Source organism: Rhinopithecus roxellana, chromosome 13 (genome assembly GCF_007565055.1).
Source record: "Rhinopithecus roxellana isolate Shanxi Qingling chromosome 13, ASM756505v1, whole genome shotgun sequence".
Taxonomy (NCBI): domain Eukaryota; kingdom Metazoa; phylum Chordata; class Mammalia; order Primates; family Cercopithecidae; genus Rhinopithecus; species Rhinopithecus roxellana.
This window is the reverse complement of record NC_044561.1, coordinates 115548043-115568360: the sequence shown is the minus strand read 5'-3', so window position 1 is coordinate 115568360 and position 20318 is coordinate 115548043. Positions and strand designations below refer to the sequence as shown.

At 42.9% G+C, this 20318-nt stretch overlaps 1 protein-coding gene across 1 annotated transcript in view; it reads left to right on the top strand.

Annotated features, from left to right (window-relative positions):
- PTPRT (protein tyrosine phosphatase receptor type T) overlaps nucleotides 1–20318 on the top strand; it is an 812457-nt gene that overhangs the window by 670262 nt on the left and 121877 nt on the right. The window lies entirely within an intron of this gene.

Below are 20318 nucleotides of genomic sequence, written 5' to 3'. Positions count from 1 at the left end.
CACATTCGGCCATGCATGGTGGCTCATGCCTGTAATCCCAGTACTTTGGGAGGCCCAGGCGGGTGGATTACCTGAGGTCAGGAGTTTGAGACCAGCCTGGTTAACATGGTGAGAACCCATCTCTACTAAAAATGTAAAAATTAGCCAGATGGGGTGATCCCAGATACTCAGGAGGCTGAGGCAGGGGAATCGCTTGAACCCGGGAGGCAGGGTTTGTAGTGAGCCAAGATCGCACCACTGTACTCCAGCCTGGGCGACAGACTGAGATTTTGTCTCAAAAATAAAAAGACACATTCATTCACTTTTCTCCTTGGCCTCATAACATTGAAAAACACACACACGCACACACACAGAAACACACTATTTTTCATTACTTAATTTGATAGCATGCTAGGAAAAAAAAAAACATTTAAAGGCAAAGAAGAGAAAGAAAGGAATGGAATAGAGAGGGAAAGAAAAGGGCGGGGAGAAAGTTTGAATCCTATTTATACTACTCAGTGTCTGTGAATCCTAAACCCTCTGAGGTTCAGTTTGCCCATCTGTAAAGTGGGAATGATAGTGTTCAATTCATGGGATTACCCTAAGAAATTAATACAGTGTATGTGCCAGGGGAATTATTGTCATTTATGAAATTATAGAGCTAGGTTAGAACAAAGCAGTGGTTTGATAGAGAGAGGCAGGTGGGTGGGGGGGGGTTGGGGGCGGAGAGATCAATTTTAACTACCAGATATAGGTTACGTGGAAAAAGAATTTGAAAATAGAATGAAGTAGGAGGATTTTAGATGGTGGTCCTTAAACTTCACAGATTTTCCCCTCCAAGCGGTTGGGTAAGATAACCCTCCCCCTGGCATCCATCCATGGTGATATCAACAAGAAAGAAAAGAGATAACTAATGATTTTGGCCAGAACTACAAAGGAAGACGATGTCATTTTTATATGAGAAGACTTTGTAGACCGGTGGGCAGAAAAAGAGCTGGGGTTGAATGGGGTCAGGGGAGGTGCTACCATGGCCATTTCCAAATATAGGGGCTGGGGGACAGGTGTTTTTTTTTTTTTTTTTTTTTTTTTTTTTTTTAGATGTGGCTGGCAACACCTTCCTTTAAAAAGGCAAGGTTGTCAGAATTCGAGAGGGGCCACCGTATTCTGAACAGTGCCATTAGAAATGTTGCTTTTCTGGGAACAGAGCTTAGAGGAGTTGGTGTATTTTGGGGAGGGCTCTCAGCTAGGGAGGAGACCCCAAGCCACAGTCTTTATTATAAAGAGAGGTTGGAGAACTGACTTAACTGGTCTGGGGTATTGCCTAGACATTTTAAAGTTCCCCAGGTTATTCTAATCTGAAACCATAGTTGAGAACCACCCATCTGGAAGGGCTTGAGAATCCAGGGCTATCAAATAAAGGCATTTGAAAGAGCATCATGAAGCATTAGCCTGGCCATTTAGCCCAGAACCTTAGTTGAGAGTTTGGTCCCATACGATCATCAGATACACATGATTTTGAGTATGATGATGGAACCTGAGTTTGGAAAGCAAAATCTATAGAAGACAAGATGCTATTTAGTGGCATCATTTCCTTTTGTAGGTATTGAGGTAGACAATCCTTAGACTGTTCATAAATGTACAGAAGTCATTTAATAAAGGGCAAAAATGCCCTGAGCACATACATATTGAAATAGTATTTAATTTATTGCAACAATCACTACTCATGATGGTTTTGGAGGCATGATGAGGAGTAAAGTCCCCTCCACCATGATTATCTCATGAGAAGTGTGTGTTCAGAAGCCTTTCTTTATCCTTGAAGCCTCAAGGGACTCAATGCTTCTGCTGATGAAATCTCTTTCTTAACAGAATAAAAGAACATTGGCTGAGTGACTTTCTGGAGCAATTTTTTATTCTAAGGGCTTTGAACCACTGTGAACATTCTAAGAGGGTGGGAATTGGTGGGTATACTACAACCACCCATGTTTTTTAAGTGGAAGAATAGAAAGAGTAGTGTGGTCAAAATCCTGCTTTTAATGAAAGACTTGATTTTTGTAAAGAGTATAAATATCATTTTATTAATGTTGTAAACCAAATTGAGCCTCGAGACTAAAGAAGGCTTATTCTGTTTGGGAAAACAGCTTAGCAACAATGGACTTTTTCAGAAATGGAGAAGAGCTAAGTCTTTATACTTTATTTCATTCTTCCTTCCTCATACCAGTTTTGATTTGGGAATCTACCAGATGAGAACTTTTGGTGAAAAATCTAAGCTCATATCTGGTTGGTAGGGGATTTCATATTATTTTTTCTTATCTTTCCTTTATACATCAGAGCTACCATGAAAGTGTGGGATCTAAGGTTTTTCCAGATCTGTGGCTGATTCGAAGTATATGCATTGACTGTTTTACTGTGATGTTTTCCAGCAATGTAGGCAAGGGACAATTTGCTCAAAAATTGTACTTCTGTAATCTCATCTTCCATTACTTAAGGGCGCTAAACAGTGCTTTTGCCTTAGCTCTGAATGGTGAGGAAAAGAGGAAAAGAATAACCAACACCTGGAAGCAGCATTGTAGTGAAAAGAGCATGGACTGGATTGGTGTTTGAATCCTGGACTTTGTCGCTTACTAACTGAAATTCTCTGAGCCCCTGTTCTCTCATCTGTAACTTGGGGATAATAATACCAAATGTAGGCAGTTGCTGTGGGGATTTACCAGGACAGCATAAGATAATTGAATGCATATATAACATCTGGTTTTTATATCTGGTGCATAGTAGGTGCTCAGTACCTTGTAGTTATTATTAGTATATTTTATTTTTATTTTTATTTTTATTTATTTATTTATTTTGAGACAGAGTCTCACTCTGTTGCCCAGGCTGGAGTGCAGTGGCACTGTCTCAGCTCACTGCAAGTTCTGCCTCCCAGGTTCACGCCATTCTCCTGCCTCAGCGTCCTGAGTAGCTGGGACTACAGGTGCTGCTCCATCACGCCCGGCTAATTTTTGTATTTTTAGTAGAGACGGGGTTTCACCATGGTCTTGATCTCCTGACCTTGTGATCCGCCCACCTCGGCCTCCCAAAGTGCTGGGATTACAGGTGTGAGCCACTGCGCCTGACCAGTATACTTTATGTTTTATAGTACTCTGTCTACTCCTGTTTTGCAGTTTACCAAGTACTTTCACGTAAGTGTTGTGTCAAGAAAAACTCTCTCAAAGTGCGTTTTTCTCCACTCTCACACTACCACAGTCATCAACATGGAAGAGGATTTCTGTGACCAAATGTATAGAATGATTTCCCCACACATCAAGCCACGGACACCAGCTGGGTGTCCTGCAATTCAGTTCCTACCCAGAGATAATGTCAGATCCCACGGGTTAGGGGCCCAGTCCCCATGACTGTTCCCCATTCCCCAAGATACCAGTCACAAGCCTGGGCCTCTGAAATGTCTGACTAGTAGGCTTCAAGTTGGGGTTCCCACAACCCCTTCTTTGGGTTCAACTAATTTGCTAGAGCAGCTCACAGAACTCGGGGAAACATGTTTAATGGTCTGTTATAAAGCATATTACAAATAACAGTGATGAAGAGACACATAGGGCGAAGTTTGGGGGAAGAGATGCGGAGCTTCCATATCCTCCCCGGGGCACCACCCTCCAGGAACCTCCACGCATTCAGCTATCTGGAAGTTCTCTCTCCAAACGCAGGCCTCTTGGGTTCTTAGGGGAGCTTCATAAAATCTGCATTCCTCCCCCCTGGTATGAAGTGGGACCCTCTCAAAGGAATGTCTTAAGATCCACAGTCAGAAAAGCAGGGGAAGATGAGAGTCCTGCCTTGGGGCAGGTGAAAGGAAGGGAAGAGAGAGGGTGTATCTCCTGAGGCCTTCCCCTAGACCCTAATACACCCAACATTATAGCAAAAGACTGTAACAAGGCATATGGAAGTTATAAACCAGGCACAGTGAACAGAAACCAATCTTAATATTTCATGACACCACAGGTATCTCACAAAATCTTTGAGTCACTCCAAAGAGGAAATATTTTAAATATAAGGAAATGAAGTCTCACCACACTGAGCAGGGGCACAGGCCATATGAAGGAAGAAACCTATGGAAAAAAAGAGGTGCTCATTACTAGTGCTGTGTTTTCATCATGAATTGGGGGTGGCTGTGGCAGGGATTCTGAAAGAGGCTACTTACTTTACATGACAGCAAAACTGATAAGTACTATAGCCCCCTGCCCCAGAGAGAAGCACTTTACATGTCTGAGTGCAGGGGAAAGATGCAGTAAAAGGGTCCAAAGTTAGTCCTTACCCTTTGCTCTAAATTACAATAGAAAAAACAAAAACCAACTGATGTGGTTTGGCTCTGTGTCCCCACCCAAATCTCATCTCAAGTTGTAATCCCCATGTGTCGAGGGAGGGAATGGGTGGGAGGTGACTGGATCTTGGGGGTGATTTCCCCCCATGCTATTCTCATGATACTGAGGGAGTTATTGTGAGATCTGATGGTTCTAAAAGTCGCAGTTTTGGCTGGGCACGGTGGCTCACATCTGTAATCCCAGCACTTTGAGAGGCCAAGGTGGGTGGATCACTTAAGGTTAGAAATTTGAGAAATCCTGGCCAACGTGATGAAACCCCATCACTACTAAAAATACAAAAATTAGCTGGGCATGGTGGCATGCACCTGTGGTCCCAGCTACTTGGGAGGCTGAGGCATGAGAATCGCTTGAACCTGGGAGGCGGGGGTTGCAGTGAGCCGAGATCATGCCACTGTACTACAGCTTGGGTAACAGAGCAAGACTCTGTCTCAAAAAAAAAAAAAAAAAAAAAAGCAGTTTCCCTTGCATGCTCTCTCTCTCCTGCCACCATGTGAGATGTGCCTTGCTTCCCCTTTGCTTTCTGTCGTGATTGTAAGTTTCCTGAGGCCTCTCCAGCCATGTAGAACTGTGAGTCAATTAAACCCTTTTGTTTATAAATTACCCCGTCTCAGGTAGTATCCTTACAGCAGTATGAGAATGGACAAGTATGCCAACCAAATAAAAAATTCTACCACCTAGCCAGACACAGTGGCTCACGCCTGTAATCCCAGCACTTTGGGAGGCCAAGGCGAGTGGATCAACTGAGGTCAGGAGTTCATGACCAGCCTGGCCAACATGGCGAAACCCCATCTCTACTAAAAATACAAAAATGAGCTGGGTGTGGTGGTGCATGCCTGTCATCTTAGCTACTCAGGAGGCTGAGGTAGGAGAATTGCTTGGACCCGGGAAGCGGAGGTTGCAGTGAGCCGAGATCGCACCATTGCACTCATAGCCTGGGAGACAGAGTGAGACTCCATCTCAAAAAAAAAAAAAAAAAAACTCTACCAACTGTGTCATTTCTTTAAATATACTCACTGCCCCTAAAACAGGAGCAAGATCATTCCCTGTTTCACAATTGGTATGAAATGTATCATCTGCATTGGAGAAATAGGACCAAGATTAAAGAAAGGATAGAGTTGGGATCATGTTCATTGTTTTTTAAATTGGCCTCTTGAGTCCTACTTAAACTTCATTGAGTAAATTTTTGTGTCTTAATGTTTTTGTTTATAATGTCTTATAAAAAGGGTTGTACCTTGGAGAGAATTTCATTCCAATTTAGTTATAGCAGACATACATAAAAAACTTTACTTAAAAACTATACCTAAATGATTATGATATTTAACATAACAATGTTTCAGGTTATATTTTCTGGACGTTTGAGGTTTAGAGGCTTTTTCCCCATTCTTTCTTTTTATTAAGGTGCTTTATTTTTATTTATTTATTTATTTTGTAGAGAGGGTGTCACTATGTTGCCCAGGCTGGTCTTGAACTCCTGGCTTAGCAATCCTCCTGCCTCAGCTTCCCAAAGTGCTGAGATTACAGGCATGACCTATCACGACCTGCCTCCCTGTTCTTTCTTTGAAATAAATGTACAATAGCATTTTAGCTTGTTGATATCTGCAAGCTTGTTAATATCCTGCTGAGTTTCTACTAGGTTTGCATTGAATCTGTAGATCAATTTGGTGAGAAGTGACCTTTTAACAATACTGAGTCTTCCAGCCTAGGAACATGTATGTCTCTTCGTTTGATTGGATCTTCTTTGATTTCTTTCACCACCATTTTATAGTTTCTGTCATGTAGGTCCCATGTGTATTTTGGTGGATTTATATCTGAATGTTTCTTTTGTGGGTGCTACTGTAAATTGAGCTATTTATGAAAATTCGGATTCTATTTGTTCATTATAAATACACAGAAGTGAAACCGATTTTTGTATGCTGAAAAAAAATTTTATATATATATATATATATATATATATATATATATACACCTTTTTTTAAAAGATAAGAAAATAGATATCTCAGGTGGGGACATAATTTCCTTACTCAAAAAAGGCTACTGCATGAATGATGTGTTAGGCTGACCCAGGCCAGGTGCTTAGCCGTGGCCAGTATGTGCTACATGTGAGTTCTCATCTGTCTTGCCTTGTCCTATTCTATATTGCTCTAAAAGACAGGCTCCATCCAATTAATGATAGTTACAGGACTTAGAACTGTGTGATAGTTAAGATGTCAAGCCCTGGCCTCAGGCAGCCCTGGGTTTGGATCTTGGCCCTACCATATACCAGCTGTGTGATATTCGGCATGTCTCTCACACCCTCCAGTCTTCTTTTTCCTACGCTGCAAAATGGAGATAATACATGATAACATTCTAACAATACATCTCTAACAATCCTTATCTAACACTGGGTCAGGTTGAATGGGAAGTGGTGAGCTTCCTATCACAGAAGAATGGACCACCCCCTATCTAGAAAGGCACGGGGGAGTCAGGCTTCCCTGAGCCTTGCTCTGTGTGTTGAGATTATGACACCCTTCATACCCCACATAGCGTTATAAGCAGAACTAGTTTCCAGGTCTCCCCAGTCCTCTCAGATACTTGACCCACAGATACAAAGCATTTGAAGCAGTAGGCAGAAATAGTATCCCTGAAAACACAAACACCGACCAGACTTATCTTTCCATCAGCAGCAGTTTATGATTGCACATTAAATTCAATTGCTTTTCTTTAGGAGGATGGTGTAGGGACCCGTCATCTCTCACCCAGTGCCATCCATTCTAGCTTTCCCCAGGAGCGCAGACAGACCAGCCGCCTTCCTAGTGTACACTAATTAATTTATCTCATGCTTGTGATTTTATGGCGCTTAAGTGCTGGAGCATTTCTGTTTATTCTTCTCCCTGCAAAGCACCTCACGTTGCATAAAGGCCATGAATCTCTATTGCAAACGCCGTCTGTCTTGGACTGGAGAACAGCCCACCGGCTGTCTGTTGTCTTGCTGGCACTGCCTCTTACAGCCAAAGTAACACATCCATTAATTTATCCTTAATGACATTCTGACATTCCAATCAGTTCATCAGATGTTTCTTTTGCAAGACTTGTCCCGCACAGCCGGGCCAGGGTGCCAGGCCACTCTTGATGCATAATGCATGAGACATTGCATCACTCAGGACCCTGTGACAGACAGATGCATCTCTTACTCTAAGACTGTATGTTCCTAATAGCCCTGGCTCCCAGAGTGATTCACATCAATGCCTTCAGAGTTGTTTTCTTCTATGCTTCCAGCTTTCTGTGCTTCAGAGAAGCTGGTCAGTGCAAGGAGAGGGGCCTGGGCTCACAAACATAGATGCAACAGTGCTAATAGGAGGGAAAGTAAGGGTAAATCAACCCCTTGCTATAGTCAGAGTTTAGAGAAGCGTTCATTCTAATTCAGGTGGAAGAAGGGCCTAGGGCAAACCTAATATCTTGAATCTTATCATTACTCTGCTACTACTTAGAAATTAGGATCATGAAGACACTCGGATAACAATAATGGATATCAAGGAAGAAAGGAAAATTATCCTTAATATCCTCAATCTAACATATGAGCCATTTGCACATAGATATACTTCCTTATCGTTATAATCACAATGTAGGCACATTTTTATTTTCTAGTGTTTTTTAACTTAAGGTAATCCAGTTAGCATTTTTCCATGTCATTACATAGTTTTCATTTTTAATGGCCCTCCATCATTTTAATAGCTGCATAATATTCCATCCGGGGATGCAACTATAATTTGCTGAACCCATTCCCTATTGTTAGACATTTACGAGGCTTTAACCGATCGCTTGCTATTAAAGAAAGGCAGCCAAGTTGGGTGAGGAGGAGCGCATGCTCTCAGCAGGCTCAAATCCCACCTGTTCCCTTTACCTGTTTTATAAGTTTAGGATTAACCCTTGTGGGTCCTGAATTCCTCATCTATAAAACAAAAGAAATAATCACTACCTTGTTAGTGTTGTGAAAATCGGAGCTATGTTTAAGATACTAAGCACATGGTAGTATCTGCTAAATGTTAAACTATTACATTTACCTAACTATGCCAGTAGTAGGTGCAATTCTGCCCACCCCCCCAAAAAAAAATCTGCAATATCTAGAGACATTTTTATTGACATACCTGGGAGTAGGAGGAACTACTGGCATCTAGAGGGTAGAAACCAAGGAGGATGCTACTAAGCATCCTACAGTGCACTAGGTAATTCCCCAACACACACATAGCGAATAATTATCTGGCCCAAAATACCAACAGTGCTGAGGTTGAGAAATCCTGGCATAGAGGAAGCTGTGTTTCCAGTGGTACCTACATGATACATGTATATTTTCCTTCTTATTCCTTAGGATAAAATTCTAGAAAAATGGGAATTATGGATTAAAGGATAGATGGTCTTATGCCCATCTACAGTTTTGGGGTGGAGTGAGGGATGGATGTAATTGTGTGTGTGTGTGTATGTTTTGAGACAGAGTCTCACTCTATCCCTCAGGCTGGAGTGCAGTGGCGTGATCTCGGCTCACTTCAACCTCCACCTCCTGGGTTCAAGCAATTCTTGTGCCTCAGCCTCCCAAGTAGCTGGGATTACAGGCACCCTCCATCATGCCTGGCTAATTTTTGTATTTTAGTAGAGATGGGGTTTCGCCATGTTGGCCAGGCTGGTTTCGAACTGCTGTCCTCAGGTGATCCACCCGCCTCAGCCTCCTAAAATGCTGGGATTACAGGCATGAGCCACTGTGCCCAGCCTGGATGTAATATTTGAGGTGACTGATGAAGAAAAGGTGGAAGATAAATGGTTTGTGATCCCTTCTGGGGCAGAGGATGACATTTCATAGACCAGTGGTTCTCAAAATATAGAACCCAGCATCTCCTAGGAACTTGGAAATGCAAAGTTTTTGCACTTACCCCAGATTTACCAAATCAAAAACTGTGATGATGGAGACCAACAATGCCTGCTTACCAAGGTGATTCTGAGGGATACTCAAGTCTGAGAATCATTGCCATGCACTACCTGCAATAGAAAGCCAACTTGTAGAATAGTAAGTAGGACCCTGCTTAAGTACAGAAATTTGGTGAAGGGTCAAGTCTTAGACATGGGGAAGCTCACATATGGGACAGGGCAACCATAAAGGAACAGAAAGTATCACTCAGTTCATTCATTCATTCCATAAACATGTTTAAAGCTTGTACAACATTGTGGCAAGTGCTAAGCTATGTGCTAAAGGAAATACAAATACAATATACAAATATGTATATTTTGTACATTGATTACAATGAAAAGTGATGACAGAAGATAGGCAAATGACTGGGATATAAAACAGAAGGAAGGCCTGCCCTGTCAGGGAGAGATCAGAAAAGGCTTCCTGGAAGAAGTGATGATTTGAATGGGATTTGAAGGACTTGTGATCATCTCTTAATATGTTAATTCAACAAGTCTTTACAGGATACCTGCTTGTTCCAAAATCTATGTAAGGCCCTGGGGAATTGGTAGTGAACAAGGCCAACAAGGTTGTTGTCCTTGTGGTTATAGTCTAGCAGGGCAATAGCCCTGTGAGTTGGCCATTCAGCAAGAAGGAGATGTTTCTAGTTGGCAACTGAACGTCTAAGATGGGGTCGGGGTGAGAGGAGGCAGTTGTGAGTTGGTGAGAGGGAGATCACCCTGGAGTCCTGGTTTGAGATCTGAGATCACATGTGGACATGTGAGTGTGGAACGAAGAGGGAGGTTCACTCAGCTGTAGGGAAATAACCATAGAGCCTCAGCAACCAGGAGATACTGCTTGGAAGAGGTTGCTGGGGTAAAGCTTGAAGAATTCATGGTCATCATCTATCCACATACAGGCTGTGTTGGGATATAGCAGATAGACCGAGGAGGAGCATCCAAAGGGTGAGGCCTTCAGGAGACAGAGTTCAGCTCGGCCTCAGCTCAGCAAGGAATGGCCTATATAGGGAAGTGCAGTCCTGATGAGGAGCTGCCCATATAGGTGATGAGTTTGGGTTGCTGGAATTTGGCAGTCAGGGACTGGATATCCTCTGGCTGGGGGTGCTGCAAGGAGTCTCCTAGCTAAGGTAGGAAAATGACTGGGAGGGCCTTTCCAGCGTGGAGAATCCAAGATTCTACAACTTTTAATGATATGAAACTGAAGGTCAAAGCGTGAATAGGGGAAGAGCATCTGCCCCACTGTCTGGTTTGGTTTCGGGTCGTATGAGCAGGATATGGATAGAGCAAGATGAAACTACTGAGAGGAAAAATTAGTCACCTTGTTTCCCCGGAGTGCTCATCTCAGAAAGCAGATCAAACATAAAATTAAAAATTAAAGCAAGGAAAAAGTCATGCAGATTGCTGGGGCGAGGAAGGAGGATAAGGATAAAAAAGAACTAGCACTTGTTTATATCTTTATATGCCAAAGACCATGCTAGGGAACTATCATCATTTGTCATTTCTAATCATCACAGTAACTGCAAATTAGGGTATGTTAAATTCTATTCTATAGACGAGGAAACTGAGTCTCACAGAGTCATAGAAATGGAGACTTGATCACGATTCCACTGCTGTTTGGAGCCAAGTCAGTCCAGAGTCAGAGCCCATAGTATTTCTGCAACACCAAGAACAGAGGGGCCATCTCCCCAACCCAGGGGTTCAGAGCTCAGACAGCATTCATTCAGGGCAGCTCCCATTGTCTGAACCATGAATTCTGGTCACACTCTGCTTTGAAGCACTTTTTTCCTTCTTATCACCTATTACGTAACAAATGCTTATGTAGAGCTTATTTGGTAGGTGACAGATCCTAGTTAAGTACTTTCATGTTTATAAGTTAGTATCTACCTCAAAGCATTGTTAAGAAAATTCATTATAATTATTCCTATTTGACAGATGAGGAAACTGAGTGAAAGAGAGGTTTAGTAATTGCCCAAGCCTGTACAGCTAATAAATCATGGAGCCAGGATTTCAACCTAAGCAGTCTGGCTCCAAAGTCAATGCTGTTCCTACTAGGCTCTGCTTTAGGGCCCAGGGACCAGTGTGGCCACATACCCAGAGGGAGGAAGGCCTCACCTGTGTTTTAGGCCTTCTGCTGCTCTGATTTCACTGCCAAATCCAGAGAACGGTCCAAAAGTGTCTGACTACTGCCTAAGTGGAAAGAGTGTGATTGGTAGGAGAGCCCATCCAGGCCAGAGAGGTAGCCACAGGCAGAATAAAGAAGCAGAGATAGACAGGTAGCAGCACAGACATGGACAGCAAGACAGCAAAGAGATGGAAGTAAAAGAGCAAGTCCTTTGGCCTTTCAGATTGTGATGACATCTGTTGCTGCTGCTGTTGCTGCTGCTGCTTCTGTACCTTTGCCATGCTGGGGGATTCACAAGCCCTAGATGAGGGTGATGGGGCAGGAGGGAAAGGACCCACCAGCTATGCCCCAGAATTGGTACCCAACAGAGGCAATGAGCAGACAGGATGCTCATTGCCTGCAGGCCGTGAGTGGTTGTGAGTGAGAGTTTTCTGGCTGCAGGTGTCTGTGCACATGTGTGCATATGTGTGAGTGTGTGTTTGCCTGGGGAGAAAGGGAGGCAGCTGAGAAAGGTTTAGGACAAGAGGAGATATGTGGTGGCCCTTTGCCTAAGCGTGACATAACAGGGAATCTTAGAGAACACTTAGAAGCTTGACTGCCAGTGTTTGAATCCTAGCTCTGCCTCTGAAAGCCTGAGTGGCTTTCTAGGGGTTACTTCAACTCTCTCTGCCTCAATGCTTTTATCTGTAAAACAGAACTAATAATACTCCTGGGCTCATAGTGTCACAACAGAATTAAAGAACTTAATAGCTTGTTTATAAAGGCCTTGAATAGTGGCTGGCATGGAATAAGTACTTTATAATGTTTGTTAAATAAATAACATTAATTTAGGACTTACTATTTTATGGTCACTTTATTAGTTTCCTCAGGCTACTGTACCAATGTCCCACAAACTAGGTGACTTAAAACAACCAAAATGTGTTCTCTCGTAATTTTAGAAGCTATAAATCCAAAATCAAGGTGTTGGAGGGCTCAGGCTCCCTCAGACTCTAGGTAGAATCCTGCCATGGCTCTTCTGGCGGCTGCTGGTGCCTGCCGGTCCTCCGTGTTCCTTGGTTTATGGCTGATTACTCCCATCTCCGCCTTTGTTGTCACGTGGCATTCTTCCAGTTCTCTTCGGTCCGAATTTCCCTCTCCTTGTAAGGACATCAGTCATTTGGGAATCAGAGCTACCCTAGTGACCTCATTTTAACTTGATTACATCTGCAAAGACCCTATTTCCAAATAAGGTTACATGGACAGGTACCATGGATTAGGACTTGTGCAGCCAGAAAGTGGGTGAGTGGAACACAATTGAATCCATAACAATCATTTTAAAAGCATCAGGTATTGCCATGATTCTTAGATGCCAACTCCACCCCCCACCCATAGTGAAATCAATACCCAGAGAGGGGAAAGGGAGTGTTCATGGCAACTTAGTGAGATATTTGGAGATCTGGACCCGGCGGCACCCGGGTCTCCTACCTCCTAGTGTTCCATTTTCAAGAATGAAACTGTACTAGTTCAGACCTGCTGAAGAGTTGGCCCACCTCCTTCGGTGGTTCTCAAACTTTGGCATGCAGTACAATTGCTTGGAGAGCTTACTGATCACCTAGAGTTTCTGATTCAGTATATCGGGGCGGGGCCAGTGAAGTTGCATTGCTAATACATCCCCAGGTGAAGGTGATGCTGCTTGTCCGAGGAAGCCACACTTGGAGAACAGCTGTTCTGCATTGGTGGTGCTCAAGCTTAGTGGCACATTATAATTACCTGGAAAACTACTGCACACCCAGATGCCCAGGTTGTACCCCAGACCAATTAAATTAGAATCTCACTGGTAATTTTTAAAGCTCTGCAAATGATTTGCTCAGCCAAAGTTTGAAAGCATGGCTCTATAATATGTCAGTGGAGGTTTTTAGAGAAAAGCCATTATTCAGGGCATCTGCTTTAAAGTATTCATATTTCATAGATAATGAGGTTATTTAAACTAACATGGTTTCTTTGTATTTAAAATATTATCATACCAGAGTGCATTTATTGAATGCTTACTGTGTGCATACCTTGGACAAAGTGGTTTACCAGCAACATACCATTCAGTCCTCCCAATAGTCTTACGGGGAAGTACTACTCTAATCCATGTTTTACAGGCAGGAAGAAACTGGCATGCAGAGGGCCGAGTAACTTGCAAGAGCTCGCACAGTTAGTCTGACATGGAGCCAGATTTTGATGCCAGGCTGTCTGGCACCAAAGCCAATATATTAACTGCTGTGCAGTCCTGCCTCCTGATATGAGGGAAAGCAGTGCATTCTCCTTTAAATGCTACACACATCCATATCCCTGTTTACACTATTGATTCCTATATGATGTAGCTCAGCCTTTGCCTCAATTACAGTAGTTCTGAGTCAGTGGGGACATAGATGAATAAAGTTTTGCTGCATTTGTAAGACACCAGAATCATGTGTACCACAGACTGAATTTGCCCTTCTAGATTAGAGTAAGGGTGGAAGAAAGTGGAGCAGGTGTCCTGAGCTGGCAGGCAGAAAGCAGGGCTTGTATCCTACATGCTGTGCATCCTAGCTAAGGGACTACTCTGTCCAGGCCTCAGTGTCTTGTCTATGAAATGAGAAGATGCTGCAGTTCCCTGACAGTTGCAATGTGTAGCTTTAAGCTGAAATCTAGTCACACCAGCAGAGCATCCTGGATTCAAAGAGGACAATACCAGCTTTTAGTAGAAGCAGGGCCTCACTTGTGTGTGTATTTATTTATTTATTTATTTATTTATTTTTGGTCCACTTCCTATGACTGAGATCTCTCTCTGACTCCAGGATTTTAATCTTCATGATTTCCCAGGAAAGTCTGTCTGGAGATTCCAATGGAGGATGGTCCAGAGGAGGAGCCTTGTGGGGAAGAGGAAGAGTACCTGATCAGTGTCTTCCCAGGAGAGTGGGCATGAATCCCTCATTCAGGGAAAAACTCTAGGTGGAACCCTGAAGACTCCTGCCCCCACCAGTTGGCTGGGTGGTCCTGTTCCTAACCCAGAAGAGAGTCAAGGGTTTTGCAGAGTCCAAATCCTGGGATCCTCCACTACCTCTTTTCTAAGTGGTTTCCCCGTCTCTACTTGAACTTCTCCAGTAGCCGGGAGCTCAATACTTGCAGAAGCCAAACAGGGCAGGATTCCTGTCTTGTTTTTCATATCATTATCTCCTTACTTCTAACAGCCACAGATTCAAAGTATTTGCTCATTAACTATTTGTCCAACAAATTAATGAGCAAAGAGGAGGGAACTTCTAACTTTGGGAAGCAGGCAAAGACTTCTAAGAGTAGGGGACATTGAGTTGGGCCTAAAAGGGTGAAGAGAAGGTTGCCAAATAAGAAAAATTGGGGAGGGGAATTCAGGCATTAGGTACTTCCAAAAGAGACCTAAGCAGTTCTACTTTGCTAGAAATTCCTTCATTGTATCAAGCCAACCTGGTCCTCATTCTGCCGCTGGGACCATAGAGACCCAGCCATCAGATGCATGAAAAGAACGTTCCTTTGTATTCCCTCTCCATGAGAAATGTCCCTGGATGTTTCATGCACTCCTCCTCTTGTAGCATGATTTCCACACTTTTAACAGCTCTTCATTCCTCTCCCATGAGCCATTCTACCTGCCAGTATCCCTTGTAAAGAGTGGCACTCAGAACAAATCACAGGACTCACAGTCCATCCTGGGCACATCCCCTGTCACCTACCCCTCACTCAGCTAACAAGCAAAGGTCAGAGAGAGCTCAAAGTGATCCGTTAGAAGGAAAAATGCCAAGAGCTATGGCCACGTCACCTCGTCCTCACCTGTCAGAAGCAGTAAACTTTGGATTGCTGTGTCTTAAAACATTCTTCAGCTTTGGAAATGTTCCTGCAGAGGAATAAACAGGCTTATGCATACTCTCTTTTTATCAGCTTTTGGTACCCCCTGCTGGTGAAATTGTGTGACCCAGTTGGCAAAAATCTCAGAGCAACTACAGGGAAAAAAAAAAAAAAAACCCAATTCAGAAAGTCATAAGTACTTGAGTTTTGAAGGCTCTGAGAATTCCATGAATTATATGATCATCCCACGAGTCATGTGACTATTGGATGAGGTTTTCTTTTTCTTCTTCAACATGCTATACCTGCAGATATTTTGTGGGCTCTGCGGGGGAAATCTCTGGCTTCCATGAACATTTTGTTAATTTTGCAAACATTCCAAGAAGGAAATGCTAAGTTGCCACCCAAAATATTTCTAATTACAAATATTCCAGGTCACCTGATAATTTTATGCAGGTGTTTCCTTCTCTTTCTTTGCATGTATCTACTTTTAAAATGGTTATAATTTGTGTTCAGAGTAAGAGGACCATCTTTTCTACACTTCAAATTGCAGACTTTTAAGTATAAATTTGTGCAACAAATTTATTGAGCCATGTGCCAGACACTCAGCAAGAAATTGGAGTAGGTGCAAAGAGTCAAAAGCCCTTCTCCTAAGAGGTTCTTGTCGTAGTAGGTGAAAGAGTTGAATCACTGCAGTTTGACTCAACAAGTACTTAGCTGACATGGCACCAAAACCCTCCCTGATCTGCTGCCAGGGTTCAAACCAGGTTCTACCTCTTACGTAGCAACAGGTATTTCTTCTTGGTGTTCGTCATCTTTGTGATTTTTGTCTCTACCTCTGTATCTGTTTAATGCCTGTCTTTGCCATTAGTCTTCATGTTCCATGAGGATTAAGGTCAAGAAGACATGATCTTGTAGCATTTAGCAGAGACTGATACATGTACCTGTTCAATGGATGAGTCAAACCAGAGGAGAAAATTATAATTCTATGTAGAAGAGCAGGGAGAAGCCTCAGAGGAGATGTGACACTTACATTGAGCCTTGGAGGATAAAAAGGAGGCGACCAGTGGAGAAGAAGAGGGACACATCAAGGAACATGGAGTATTGAGGAATAGTATGGTGGGAGGAGGTGGTTGATGTTTTCTGAAAGGGGAGGATAAGGTTGTGTGTAGAGAATAAGACTGAGTTGAAGCCTGGTCCATAGTTAAAGGGTCATAGTTTAAGGGTCCAGTGCCCTGTTCACAGATTTGGGTTTCTCTTTTGTTGAGAGAAAAAAATAAGGGCCTAAAAAGGTGAAGAGAAGGTTACCAAACAAGAAAAATTGGGGAGGGGAATTCAGGCATTAGGTACTTCCAAAAGAGACCTAAGCAGTTCTCCTTTGCTAGAAATTCCTCCATTGTATCAAGCCAACCTGGTCCTCATTCTGCCCCTGGGACCAGAGAGACCCAGCCTCTATGGTCTGGGGGTAGTAAATTAAATTATTTGGCTATGGAGATGAATATCATTTTTTCTGTGTTACTGAGAGGTCTTTTTTAACAACTTAAATTCAGAATTCTGGAAGAATAGATACAGATCCCCAAACTGTGGTCTTGTGTTTTATTTCCTTCCACAAATACCCTCTCCATTTCCACCTTGTAGCTGTTTTTGCCAGTTGCCAAAACATCTGTCCGTACATTAAAATGATTATATAACATTATTATCACCATGAACATACAGAGTCAGCCACCAGCTTTAAATACCAAGGAGGTAATATCTGATATTTTTACAATTCTGTTAACTTTCCAATTTTTAAATATGTGTTTTGGGGATGCTTAGTTTTTCTTTTTTGAATACAGGTGTTCAGAGCTACCCAAACATTTCTATAAAGTACCATTTTTCATAAAAGCACTGAGGCTTTTATTATTATGATGATTCCTTTGAAAACCAATGATCTGTGCCTAAGACAACTCTTTCCATATTACTTTACCCTGAATGGAATGAGATTGGTTGAGAGTTCTGCCCCCAAGGAAATATCAAACCCTCCGAAACATACTCATTTATAGTTTTAAAGTTAACTCTCTTATCAGACTTCCTTTTATTTCCTGCTGGGCCCATGTGAGCAGAGCTCAGATAGAAGCAAAGAATCTGCTATATATCTTTTCAAATTTATGATTAAGAAGGTCACATATACATTTTTAAACACACTCCTTTTTGATAATAAATGAAGAATAAAATTTCGAAATGTCATCAGCAGCAGAATTGCTCATTTTTCTTTTGTTGGCGTTCCCCCCTGCCCCTGTCTGATTGCCTGACCGATCCAATGCTTCATTTCTTGTTGTACGTCTGCCTGGAATCGTTTCACTGGTAGAACAGTGCGCCTGTGGCCAAAGCATTATAACCAGAAGATGCATTCCTCTTCCTGAGTGCCTTTCTTTCCCCAAGCCAACTTGGAAAAAAAAATAATAATAATGAATGAAGAATTCCGTTTTAGGCTACATGTTTCTTCAAATGATGGCCCAAACATGAAGTATAAAGAAACTTTTCTCGGCCGGGCACAGTGGCTCACACCGGTAATCCTAGTACTTAGGGAGGCCAAGGCGGGCAGATTGCCTGAGCTTAGGAGTCCAAGACCACCCTGGGCAACATGGTGAAACCCCATCTCTACTAAAATACAAAAAATTAGCTGGATGTGGTGGCAGACACCTGTAGTCCCAGCTGCTGAGGCTGAGGCATGAGAATTGCTCGAGCTTGGGAGGCAGAGGCTGCAGTGAGCTGAGATTGCACCACTGCACTCCAGCGTAGGCAACAGAATAAGACGGTCTCAAAAAACACAACAAACAAAAAACGCAACTTTTCTCTTCTTGGTTGGGGTTCCTAGATCCAGTTCCCCTCTCTATGTTTCTCTACTGTGCTCTCTGCTTTTAGAGTGTATTCTATATGAAGTCTGTCAAAAAGATCACTTGCCACTTCCGACTTGTTGTTGGGTTCAGCTAATGAGAGCTGCCACAGGGGACCAGAGGAAGGGCATAAGGTGTAGTCAGGGCATTTTTTTGCCTCTGGTTCTCTCCCTGTGAGGTTGTCTATGACTGGCTGGGACTTTCAAGAGAAGGCCGCTGCTTCTGCTCAGGGTGCCTCCTCTTCACAGCTCTCTCCTTCGGGGCTCTGGTTACTGCTTCCTCTATGTGTTCCTCTGGTCCCATAGGTAATAAACAGCTCTCCGATTGACGCGCTGTTATATCCTGGGTCCCTATACGCTTGTGACCTTTATCAGCAGACCTTTTATAAATAGACCTTCTTCAAACTGTCCTCATTTGGGTATGCCATCTGTCATTCTCCTGTGAAGTCTACACCTAGATCATGAGATTCATGTTTCAAGGAGGATGCTATCAAACTGGAATTTGTCCCACGTGAATGCCTCTAAAGCACTTCTAAGTTGAGATCTGGGGTTATTTTTCTTTTCTGTTTTCTTTGTGTGTGTGTGTGTGTGTGTGTTTTTGTTTTTGTTTTGACGGGGTCTCACTCTGTCACCCAGACTGGAGTGCAGAGGCGTGATCTCGGCTCACTGGAGCCTCCGCCTCCTGGGCTCAAGTGATCTTACCACCTCAGCCTGCTGAGTAGCACAGGTATGCACCACCACACCTGGCTAAATTTTTGTAATTTTTGTAGAGATGGGGTTTCACCATGTTGCCCAGGCTGGTCTCAATTCCTGGGCTCAAGTGATCTTACCACCTTAGCCTGCTGAGTAGCACAGGTACACACCACCACACCTGGCTAATTTTTGTAATTTTTGTAGAGATGGGGTTTCACTGTGTTTCCCAGGCTCGTCTCAATTCCTAGGCTCAAGTGATCTGCCCGGCTCAGCCTCCCAAAGTGCTGGGATTACAGGCATGAGCCATCGTGCCCAGCCTAAGTTGAGGTTTATCATTTCCTTTTATACTTCGTCTGGCAGCGAGATTGTTACCTCTTGAAACTATCTGTTTTGCGATCAGTGGGGCTCAACCTTGGAAAATTATTCCCTGTATTGCACTGCATTTGACCTCTCTGGGACATCTCTTCTTTGTGTTTTGAGACAGGAATGACCAAAATTGAATTTGCAGCCTACTCTTGTGAAGGACGGAACAAGGGACCTGGAGAAGTTTACTCTCAAGATATCTGATGTTTAACCTATAGCCTTTCATGTGATAGGACTATGACAGCTATATTTAGATGCATATTTGTTGGAAAAACTCAGAGGGACCATGTTGGCTTTTTAGAAATATTTGAATAACTCTTATATGCAAGAGGAGTTAGTCATATTTTTGTATCTCTTATGATATATCTAAGACCAATCCAGTTAAAATTTAAAGGACATAGATTTTAAATCCATAGAAAAGAACTTTTTAACCTTTTAGTTCCTCAGTGAGGTCAGAGTCTATGTCACTTGCAAGAATTCAGGGAGAGATGGGATCCCACAGTGGGGCTGCTGGGGAGGGAATTCGAACATTGCAATATAGTTGGATCCACTGGCAATCGTATAAAAAACAAGAATAGCAACTGCTAGGCATCAAGTGTCCACTATGTGCAAGGCATTGTGCTCTGTGTATTTTACGCATTGTCTCATTTAATCCTCACAACCCAATAAGATTGGTCCTGTCATCTGCCACAGTATATAGAGGAATGGTTCAGGATTTAGAGTAAGAAATTTGCCCTGGGTCTTGCAGCTGGCAGGCAGCACAGGTAACCTATGAACCTGAGTCTGTCTGACACCAAAGCTGATGGTTTTAACCTCCAATGGTTGGTGTCAGAATCACCTGGGGAACTTGATGGCCATGTAGAATTCCAGGTCCTGTCCTACTTCAGTGATCCAGAGCCTGTGTGTGTGTGTGACTCTTCAGGTGATTCAAATTTACACCAAAATTTGAGAAGCACTGCTCCACACTACTATTATCAAAATAGTGATATTATGATAATATCCGTCTGGTTCTGAGGGTCTTTTATTCCCGTGGGAATAAGACTGCATCAATTCAGCTGTAACTTTCCTTCCTTTGAGCTGTGAAACTAACCTGCACACTCATCCACCTCCAACCACCAGCCCCTGCTTCACTTTACTATTATTTGGTGGGTTTTTGATGAGCTCA